This window comes from Onychomys torridus, chromosome 10 (genome assembly GCF_903995425.1).
Source record: "Onychomys torridus chromosome 10, mOncTor1.1, whole genome shotgun sequence".
Lineage (NCBI taxonomy): Eukaryota > Metazoa > Chordata > Mammalia > Rodentia > Cricetidae > Onychomys > Onychomys torridus.
The window spans coordinates 45,060,551-45,069,598 of record NC_050452.1 but is presented as its reverse complement, the minus strand read 5'-3'; the positions used below and the strand labels follow the sequence as shown (position 1 = coordinate 45,069,598).

At 46.3% G+C, this 9,048-nt stretch overlaps 1 protein-coding gene across 2 annotated transcripts in view; it reads left to right on the top strand.

Moving 5' to 3' along the window:
• Positions 1-974: 974 nt before the first annotated feature.
• Klhl5 (kelch like family member 5) overlaps positions 975-9,048 on the top strand; it is a 65,774-nt gene continuing 57,700 nt past the window's right edge. Inside the window, exon 1 of one of the 2 annotated variants that reach the window (XM_036201003.1) lies at positions 975-1,174. The gene's annotated coding sequence lies outside the window, so the exon portion shown is untranslated. The remainder of the gene's footprint in view (positions 1,175-9,048) is intronic. The other variant, XM_036201002.1, reaches the window with a different exon arrangement.

Here is a 9,048-nt window from a genome sequence, read left to right as displayed (position 1 = left end):
ATCACCACGGAAGAGAGGCAGCCAGGTCAAAGTAGCAAGCAACAAGTACACACACACACACACACACACACACACACACACAATCGATATATGAATTACTTTAAGAACTAAGTACAACTAGGCACTTCATCCATGTATGTCTGACTCACAGAAGAAAGAACGGGAGCCCCTCCTTCCTTTCTTCTACCCAGAGTTTATAGCTGTTTCTTACATTTATCGATAGGGTAACAAAGTGTCTCAGATTAGTGTTGCCATACAGGTGTTGTATAGGTTATGGTTTTTCTCAGCACTGAGCGTAGAGGAGGAGTTGCATGTTTTATATAGGAGTAAATTATATCCCACCATTGTAAAACAAAGACACGGACGGCCAAGAGCTGCACATCATAACTTCGATGGCACAAACCCACTCCTTAGAGCACCCTCATCAGACTCCTGCAAGAAGAAAGATTGCAGGCGCTGGCCGAGACAGACTTTGGCTGATTTTCCCCTGTTAGCTGAGGCGCACACAGGCCATCTCTCTCCGGTCGCCTTCCGGTCCTGCAGAGGGAACTCTCCCTCATTTTCCATCCCCAGGAATTCCCCAGCTCCCAATTTCTGGGGGTTGCCACATCCTGAGCTCCATCAGAGTCCGCTCTGCCCGCCCCCTCCACGCCAGAGCCCCGCCCAGCACGATGTACCCGGCGCCCCAGTTCTCCAGGCCGGAGACCTGCACCCTCCGTGCCCCAATTCGGCCTCCCTCAGCCCCTCCAGCAGCTCCCGGGGTCACCCAGGGGAAAGAAACTGCCAATCTTGGGGCTCCGCCGGGAGGGGGCGGGCCTGAGCACCCTGGGCGGGACTCGGCGGTGGGCGGGGCCTGCTGTCGTGGGGCGGGGCGGCCGAGCCGGGACTGACGGGTGAGCCGGTGCTCGACCCCCACCCACTGCCGCGCGCGTGCACGCCCGCCCCGTCCCGGGGCTGCGGGACAAGTTTGACTCCTGGCCTGGCGTCGCCTGACCGAGAGGGGTGGCTCGGCCCGGGAGGGCTGCTGCGCGGGGCGCCGCTGTGGGGAAGGGGCTGGGGGCGCGCGCGGGGCCGAGCATCCCTCCGCCGAGCGCGCCCGCCCGCGCCCCGCGCAGCCTCCCCGCCCGCCGCCCCGCGCCACGGTGACCCCGGGCCTCCCTCCTGGCCCCGCGCGGTAAGTGCGACTTCCTCCTCGGCGCGGAGGAGGAAGGCCCGCTCCCGGGTCCTCGGGGTCTGCTCGAGCCGAGGACTCGCTGGCCAGGGCGACCTGCTCTCCAGACGAGCCAGCCCAGGCTCAGGGGCTCTCGAGCTGCAACCGGGTCTCGAACCTGGCTCTCCCGCTCACCTCCCTCGCTTCGGAATGCCGGGCCCCGCCGCCCTGGAGTTGCTCAAAGTTCTCCACGCGGGCGGCGTGGGGTAGCCGGGCGGGTGAGGAGCGAGTGTTGCTCTCCCAGAATTGTTCCCAAGAATAAAACAAGCTGGAAACTTATTTCCGATCCCCCAACCACATGCACACCTTGTTAAAGTTTTTTTAAGTGATGGCCTTATCCTCAAAGGAGGAGAGTAAGATTGTAGTTTCCTGTGTTTTTGGTTTTGACTGGTCGCAGCAACTTTGGCATTTAGACAGTTGCTTCCGTGCGTGTTCTGGAATCAGAAGCTGCTGGGAGAACTTGGCTGTCAGAGAGTATATATTGTTGCCATTATGATTATCTCGTCTGATTTGAGACTTTTACTAAAAGGGCTGTGAAGAGTGTGCCCCCACCCCCACCGCCGTGACAGGTCAATTTCTTCCGCATGGTTCAGGGATTATGCACTGGCAGATGCCCTCCAACTTTGTTTGGAAAATGGAACGGCTGTTAGTATGTGTCTAGCAGTTTTACTAATGCACAATAAATGTTAATTCTCCTTCCTGTTAGCAAGGAGTTTAATAAATCTTCCTGATAAGAAACAGTTTAATAAGGCTTTTTATTATTAGATCGCTGTTAGGGGGACTCACAACTTTTTTTTTCTTCTTATTTTCAGCATTTACAGGTTTGACTACTGTAGTGAATGTTTATGTTCTTTATAGGGATTTATGTAAAAACTTTTAGATAAGGGCGAATACACTAGTATTTTTGTGACAAGGAGAGATACAAAATTGTAAGAAAAAAGATGAAGATAGATATACACACATAACACATGTAGTATATTGAAATATTTGGAGTAATTTTGTTTCTATGTGTACAATATAGTAAAACAAACTGAATGAGAATATTGAGGTTAGGCAAAAAGAGGTTGGGGGGCGGGGGAGTACATGCTGTCAGGCCCTGTACAACACGTGAGTCTTAGTTTGGCTTTTGAACTTCCTTGGAGCCAGGAAAGGAACAAAGTAAGCATGTTTCAAATTCCAAGATTTAAAACAAAACAAAAAAAAACCAAACCAGTTCTTCTGCCTAAGCGTTTTCTAGTAATAAGGCCTGAGAGAAACAGTTTCTCATGGGAAAGGGAGAAAATGGTAGCAGTTGACATCGTTAAAAGATCCCAGCAGGGCGGCGTCGGTGGTGGTGGTGGTGGTGGTGGTGGTGGTGGTGGTGGTGGTGGTGGTGGTGGTGGTGGTGGAGGACTACTCGTTTATTGCAAAATCCTACATTTTGTAGCTATAAAAGATCTTAGAAAACTTGCCACAAGTAGAAAGAGCCGAAGGGCTGGATGTGGTGGAGCATGCCTTTAATCTCTGGAGACAGAAGTTGTCAAGAATTCCATGAGTTTGAGGCCAGCCTGGCCTACATAGCAAGTTTCAGGCTAGCCAGGGCTACGTTGTGAGACCCTGTCTCAAAACTACAAAAGGGAGAGGTCTGGAACCAAAAAGCTATAATTGCACTTATTAATGTGTGGGACTGTTTCCAGCAAGCTTATGAGCCACTGGGACCTGTATTGTGTTTATAAGACTAGTGTGGTTATAGCAGATAGTTTGTTCTGGAATAAATGCTGAGTGTCTACCGAGTACTGGTGGTAATACAGCCTGAAGGATGCAAATGAGAGCAGGTGGCAAGAGTCTGAGTACCAGAATAGCATCTTATCCAGAAGTGTTTGGAGCCCGGGTTTCAGAGGTCAAGTTGAGAGGATGAGGGATCTGAAAATGTATCTGGAGTCCGTGCATGAAATGTAATACTTTTGTTGGTTTGTTTTTTGTTTTTTTCAAGTTTCCTTTCCTGGAACTCACTCTGTAGACCAGGCTGACTTTGAACTCACAGAGATCTGCCTGCCTCTGCCTCCCAAGTGCTGGGATCAAAGGTGTGCACCACCACTGCCTGGTGAAATGTCTAATACTTCTATACAAAAGTAAAAAAAAAATCTTTTGAATGGGTGTGCAAAATGTTACCCTTCTGAGAAACTGAGAGCCCATGCCACTCCTTCTCTTCATCCTGTTGTGAGAAAGATGTTTGTTGAGTATCAAAGAAAATAGGTTAGGCTGTGGTCACAAAAGATCCTCACATCCTAGTGGCTTAAGTCAGCCAAGGTTTATGCTGTATGTCCGATGAGGTCAAGCATGAGAGCTGCATTTCCTGTAGTCACTCGGCCCCCCAGGCTGTTAGAAACTACAGCTCAGCTCATTCTTCCACTGTTGGGAGGAGAGGGGAAAGGATGTGCTGATAATAACCACACGTTGGCTCTTCGCGGCTTCCACTTGGGAGGGGCCGTACAAGTCCTAGAGCTATACCTAACTTCAAAGAGGTAGGGAAGTCAACTCTACCATGTGGCCAGAAGAGACCTGGCACAGTCTGTGAAGTTCTTAATGGCCGCTGCACTGAGCAGGCTTCCTAAGAGTGAATACAGGATCCGGATGAACCGCACCCCCATTGGTCTTCAGTCTTCTATTTAACAAACAGAAAACAGCATTTCTTTGTTTGTATTTAGACAGAATTATGGTAATGAGAATTCTAAAGAACATCTTAATTTGAAATGAAACGCTGTTGAAAAGCCCCACAATTAGATGTACTATTTTGATCAAGTGAGTTTCATTTTGAATTGTATGTCCATTCAATAAACACTTGTTAAATGTGTATAAGGCGCTGTTAGGTCTTCTGAGAATAAAACAGTGAATGGGGGTTTATAATGTCAAGAGAAAATAGGTCTAAGTTGAGTTCTCTTTCTTTTTAAGGTGACATTAACAAAATTTGGAGTATGATATAACACACACACACACACACACACACACACACACACACTATACTTCGTATTACTTTCCTTTCATTTATTGTGCTCCTAAGGTTTATTTCCTAACAAGTTATACAATTACTTAAACTAGTTTAAGCAACCAGAGTGTTCTGTTAGCAATAATGTAGCTTTGTGTCAGAGTCAGAGACCAGAAATGCTGTCAGGCCTTGAGGCAGTTGGCATCACTGACAGTAAATCAGGAAGCAGGACTCTTTCTCTCCGTGTGATTTCTTGCCAGTCTCTCTCTGCACATATATTTCATTGCTCTGTTTCTCTGTTAACTAACCTTTCTCTGTTTGCTCTTGTACGGGTGCTTTGACCTAAGAGTTCACATGCTTGAACCTTTTGCAGTTTCAACAAACCTAGCATTCTGTAAGTGCAACGTGGAGATACAGCTCAGTGGCTCTCAAACTGTAGGTTGTGACCCCCTTTGGGGGGTTGAACGACCCTGTCACAGGGGTTTCCTTAGACCATTGGAAAACACAGATGTTTATATTACGATTCACAACCATAGCAAAGTTACAGTGATGAAGTAGCAATGAAAATAATTTTAGAGTGGGGGGGGGTCACCACAACATGAGGAACTGTGTTAGTTAAAGGGTTGCAGCATTAGGAAGGTTGAGAACCACTTAGGGCTTAAGTGGTTCCACTGTCAGTTTGGAAATAATGGATTTGGCCTTAAAACATAGAGCAAAGTAACTGGCAACTTTGTAGAAAAGGAGACAGTTCTCCTAACTTGCTTAGAAGCTTGGGGTTAAAGAAACCTGAGATGCCATTTAAAAAAAAAAAATCTGCACAGTTAGGATCATCTTGCAAATCCTATTGAAATAGATTGACTGTGATAATCAGGATGAGAAGGGGAATTTATAGCTACTTATATGTACTCTCCAAACACAGACAAATGCCCCCCTTATTCTATTTCTCTCATTCATCTTCCTCTCCCAGGGTGTAGGTGACTGTGGCAGTTTGAATGTAATTGCCCCCCATAATCTCATAGGGAGCGGCACTGTTAGGAGGTGTGGCTTTGTTGGAGGAAGTGTGTCACTGTGGGGCGGGCTTTGAGGTTTCCTGTTCTCAGGATACGGCCCAGTATCTTAATTGACTTTTTGTTGCCTACAAGATGTAGGACTCTCAGCTATTCTTCCAGCCCCATGTCTGCCTGCATGCTGCAGTACTCCCCACCATGGTGATAATGGACTGAACCTCTGAAACTGTAAGCTGCCACCTCAATTAAATGTTTTCTTTTATAAGAGTTACCCCGGTCATGGTGTGTTTTCATGGCAATAGAAAACCCTAACTAAGACCGAAGTTGGTACCAAGGCTGACCATGTTTTTGTTTGGAGTAATGTGGACTTTGAGAGTTTGGGTTAGGGAAGCAGTGGACTGCTTTAAGCACTGCTTAATGGGGCTTACTAGTAGGAGCATGGAAGACAGTGGTGCTGAGGGTGATTTGATGAGCTGTGGGGATCAAGAGGTTTCAGAGGAGAAGAATGTTAGTATGTGGCCTAGAGACTGGTCTTGTGATATTTTGGTGAAGAAAGTGGCTGCTTTTTGCCCTTGTCCAAAGAGTCTGCCTGAGGCTAAAGTGAAGGGTTTTGGATTAATTCTGTTGGCAGAAAAAATTTCCAATCAGCCTAGTAGAGACTCTGTCATGTGGATATTAGTGATAACTCTAATGAAGATTTATAATGAAAAGGAGCAAGTGAGCAGGGTAAATTACACAATGTAAAATTTGAGGAGAAAAAGAGCACCAGGAAGTGGAATGGAGCTAAGTCCTGTGTTCAAGGAGATAAACAGCTTAAGAAATGGAATAAAGGGAATGGTGACCTCAGGGCAAGATCCCACCCAGTTGTTTCCAACTTGTGGAAAGAAACTAAAGAAAAGCTTAGAGCCATGTGTGGTGGTGCACGCCTTTTATCGCAGCACTGGGAAGGAAGAGGCTGGTGGACCTCTTGAGTTTGAGGCCAGCCTGATCTAGAGGTCTGGTTTCAGAACATCCAGGCTCAGGCAGTGAAAGACAGAAAGCCGATGAAGATGTAATTGAATGAAGAGGCCATGTTCCAGTCCCAGCAAGCAGCAGAACTTGGCAGCTTCAGCCACATGGCTCTAGGTTTAGAGTAAAAGATAAAAGAAAGGAGTTAAAATAAAGCCACTGAGGCTAGGCATGTGTCAGGGGTGTCCCTGAGTGGAGACCTAATAGAGATGCTATTGCCTGAAGCTGTGACGTTGAAGCCTGGATTGCCTTGGAGAACCCAAGATGTTAGAGATGCCAGAGTCGTGGGATACCTGCCCAAGAGAGCTGCTAACAGGCAGTGGAACCAGCCCAAGAGAAAGAAGTGTGTTGCAGTCAACAAAGCTGAACAGAGTTGGAAATCTGAAGAGTGTTTCGACATCAGACATGAAGATAGAGTAGAGTTTGCCCAGCTGGTTTTCAGTCTTCCTTTGATCCAATATTTCCTCACTGTGCTTCTTTCCCTATGTTTGGAATGGTAATGTATATCCTCTGCCATTATATGTTACAAGTATGTGAACTGTTTTGTTTTTATTTTGATTTTATAGGGGATTACAGTTAAAGAGATTGTGTGAATCTCAGAAGAGACTTTGAACTTTAGACTTTTAACTAGGTTTGAGACTGTTATAGACTATAGGGACTTTTGAAGTTGGACTGAATGCATTTTTGCATTATGCTATAGCTATAAGCCTTTGGGGGCTGGGGAGTGGAATGTGCTGTTTTGAAAGAAAATGGCCCCCAAAGGGAGTGGTACTGTTAGGAGGTGTGGCCTTGTTGGAGGAAGTGTGTCACTGTGGGGGTGGGCTTTGAGGTTTCCTATGCTGAGGATACTGTCCAGTGTCTCAGTCAACTTCCTATTGCCTGCAAGATGTAGGACTCTCAGCTACTTCTCCAGCACCGTATCTGTCTGCACATTGCCATGCTCCCTGCCATAATGATAATGGACTGAACATCTGAAACTGTAAGCCACCACCTCAGTTAAATGTTTTCCTTTGTAAGAGTTGCCGTGGTCACGGTGTCTCTTCACAGCAATAGGAACTGTAACTAAGATAGGGACTGAATTATCCAATTCTTACCTGTCATGTGGTTCAATCCTGATTCAAACCTCCCTGGCTTTACCTCAAAGCTATTACTGCAGAAAGAAAGAAACCTTTCCCATACCACTAGTTCAGCACTTTCCTACTCTGCACATTGCTCTCCAAGACACCATTGATCTGGAAATTTTAGATTTTTACATCCTATTGTCACGTCTCTCCACCAACTTCATTTTTATGCTCAGTAAGAAAGCTTTCTTTTCCTATTAGCTGTGTGTGTTCTTCTCCTCTGGCAATATCTCATCCTAGGAGAAGGTGTCCATAGCTTCACTTCAGCGGGTAAGTAAGGGGTGGCTGTAGATGATATCTAGAAGAGGGGGTTCCCAGAAAAACAAGAGGAAGGTGAGTAATGTCTGTGTTGTGAGAGCTGAATGTGGTGATTGCATACTTGTAATCCCAGCATTTAGAAATCAGGAGCAAGAAAATCAAAGCAAGCATGAGTGAGCCAGCCTGGGCTAAGTAGCAAATTCCAGATCAGCCAAGGCATCACATTGAGACCTTAGCTATAGAAGTAGGTGAATAGCGGTGCATGACAGGTGAGATGCATCAGGGATAAAGGTTAAAGGGTATTGGTGAAATTATTAAGGCCACTCCACATAGTTAAAAGAGAGGTTTATTTAGTGGCGTAACTTACAAATGAAGGGATAGGTAGGTTGCAGGGTCTGGGAAAGGTGAAGCGCAGTCCAGTGGTGTTCTCTGGAGAACTCTGCTCTGTCTACCTCCAGCATCCCAGGTCCAGGAACCAAGAGAGCCCATGCATCCGAAGCTCTGATCTTCAGCATCCTCTCTCAGCCCCACCTTGTAGGCGTGGCCAGTACCGAAGCCTCAATGGGGGTTGGCACTTCCAGGTCAAAGCTGGAATGGCTATCCACTACAAAAGGGGGTGTGGTGGGAGTGGGGCCTTGGGTTCATCTTGCAGAAAATCTAGTCACTGTTGTTGCTGTGTAAATGCAGGATGGGCGTGGGTTCATCTAAACCTTGAGATTCAGGAATGTGATCATGGGCTTGTTTGTTCAGAAGGCGGTGATCCAGTGACCACAGCTTATCAACAAGGCTGTGTCGGTATTCCCAGTTGGTGGAAGTGATCTTCACAGAAGTCCATACTAGTAGCTTGTACCATCTGAGCAACATCTCAAAAGATGCTCACACTAGGTGGGTATAGAAGCCATCAGCTTTAAAAACCCATGTCCCACAACATTTGATGTCTCTTGTACAGGTCCATAAACTTAGCTTCCAAGATCTTGGAAAGGATATGAATTATTAGAGCCCTGAAAGCTAGGTTTTGATTAATTTTTTAATTAATTAATTCTTTGTATTAGTCCTAATGCAAACTGAATAACCTAGGAAGTCATTTTTATTAGGAGCAATGTTGCCTAGTAATGTAGAGGACATACCTAATTCTACAGATTTGCCATTGCTGGGGGTCACAGAGCTAAGAGAGTTAACTGCTGATTAAATGCATAAGGGGAAAGGTTTGCCAGCTGTACTGGCTGGTTTTGTGTCAACTTGACACAAGCTAGAGACATCAGAGAGGTGGTACCATCCCTGAGCAAGGGATGGGTTCTATAAGAAAGCCGGCTGAGCAAGCCAGGGGAAGCAAGGCAGTAAGCAGCACCCCTCCGTGGCTTCTGCTTCAGTTCCTATCTCCGGGATTCTGCCACTTGAGTTCCAAATCCAAATTGGTCTTAATAATAAAAACTCAGAGCCAGATATTAGAGTAAATGATGAAAGATCAGAAGACAAAGG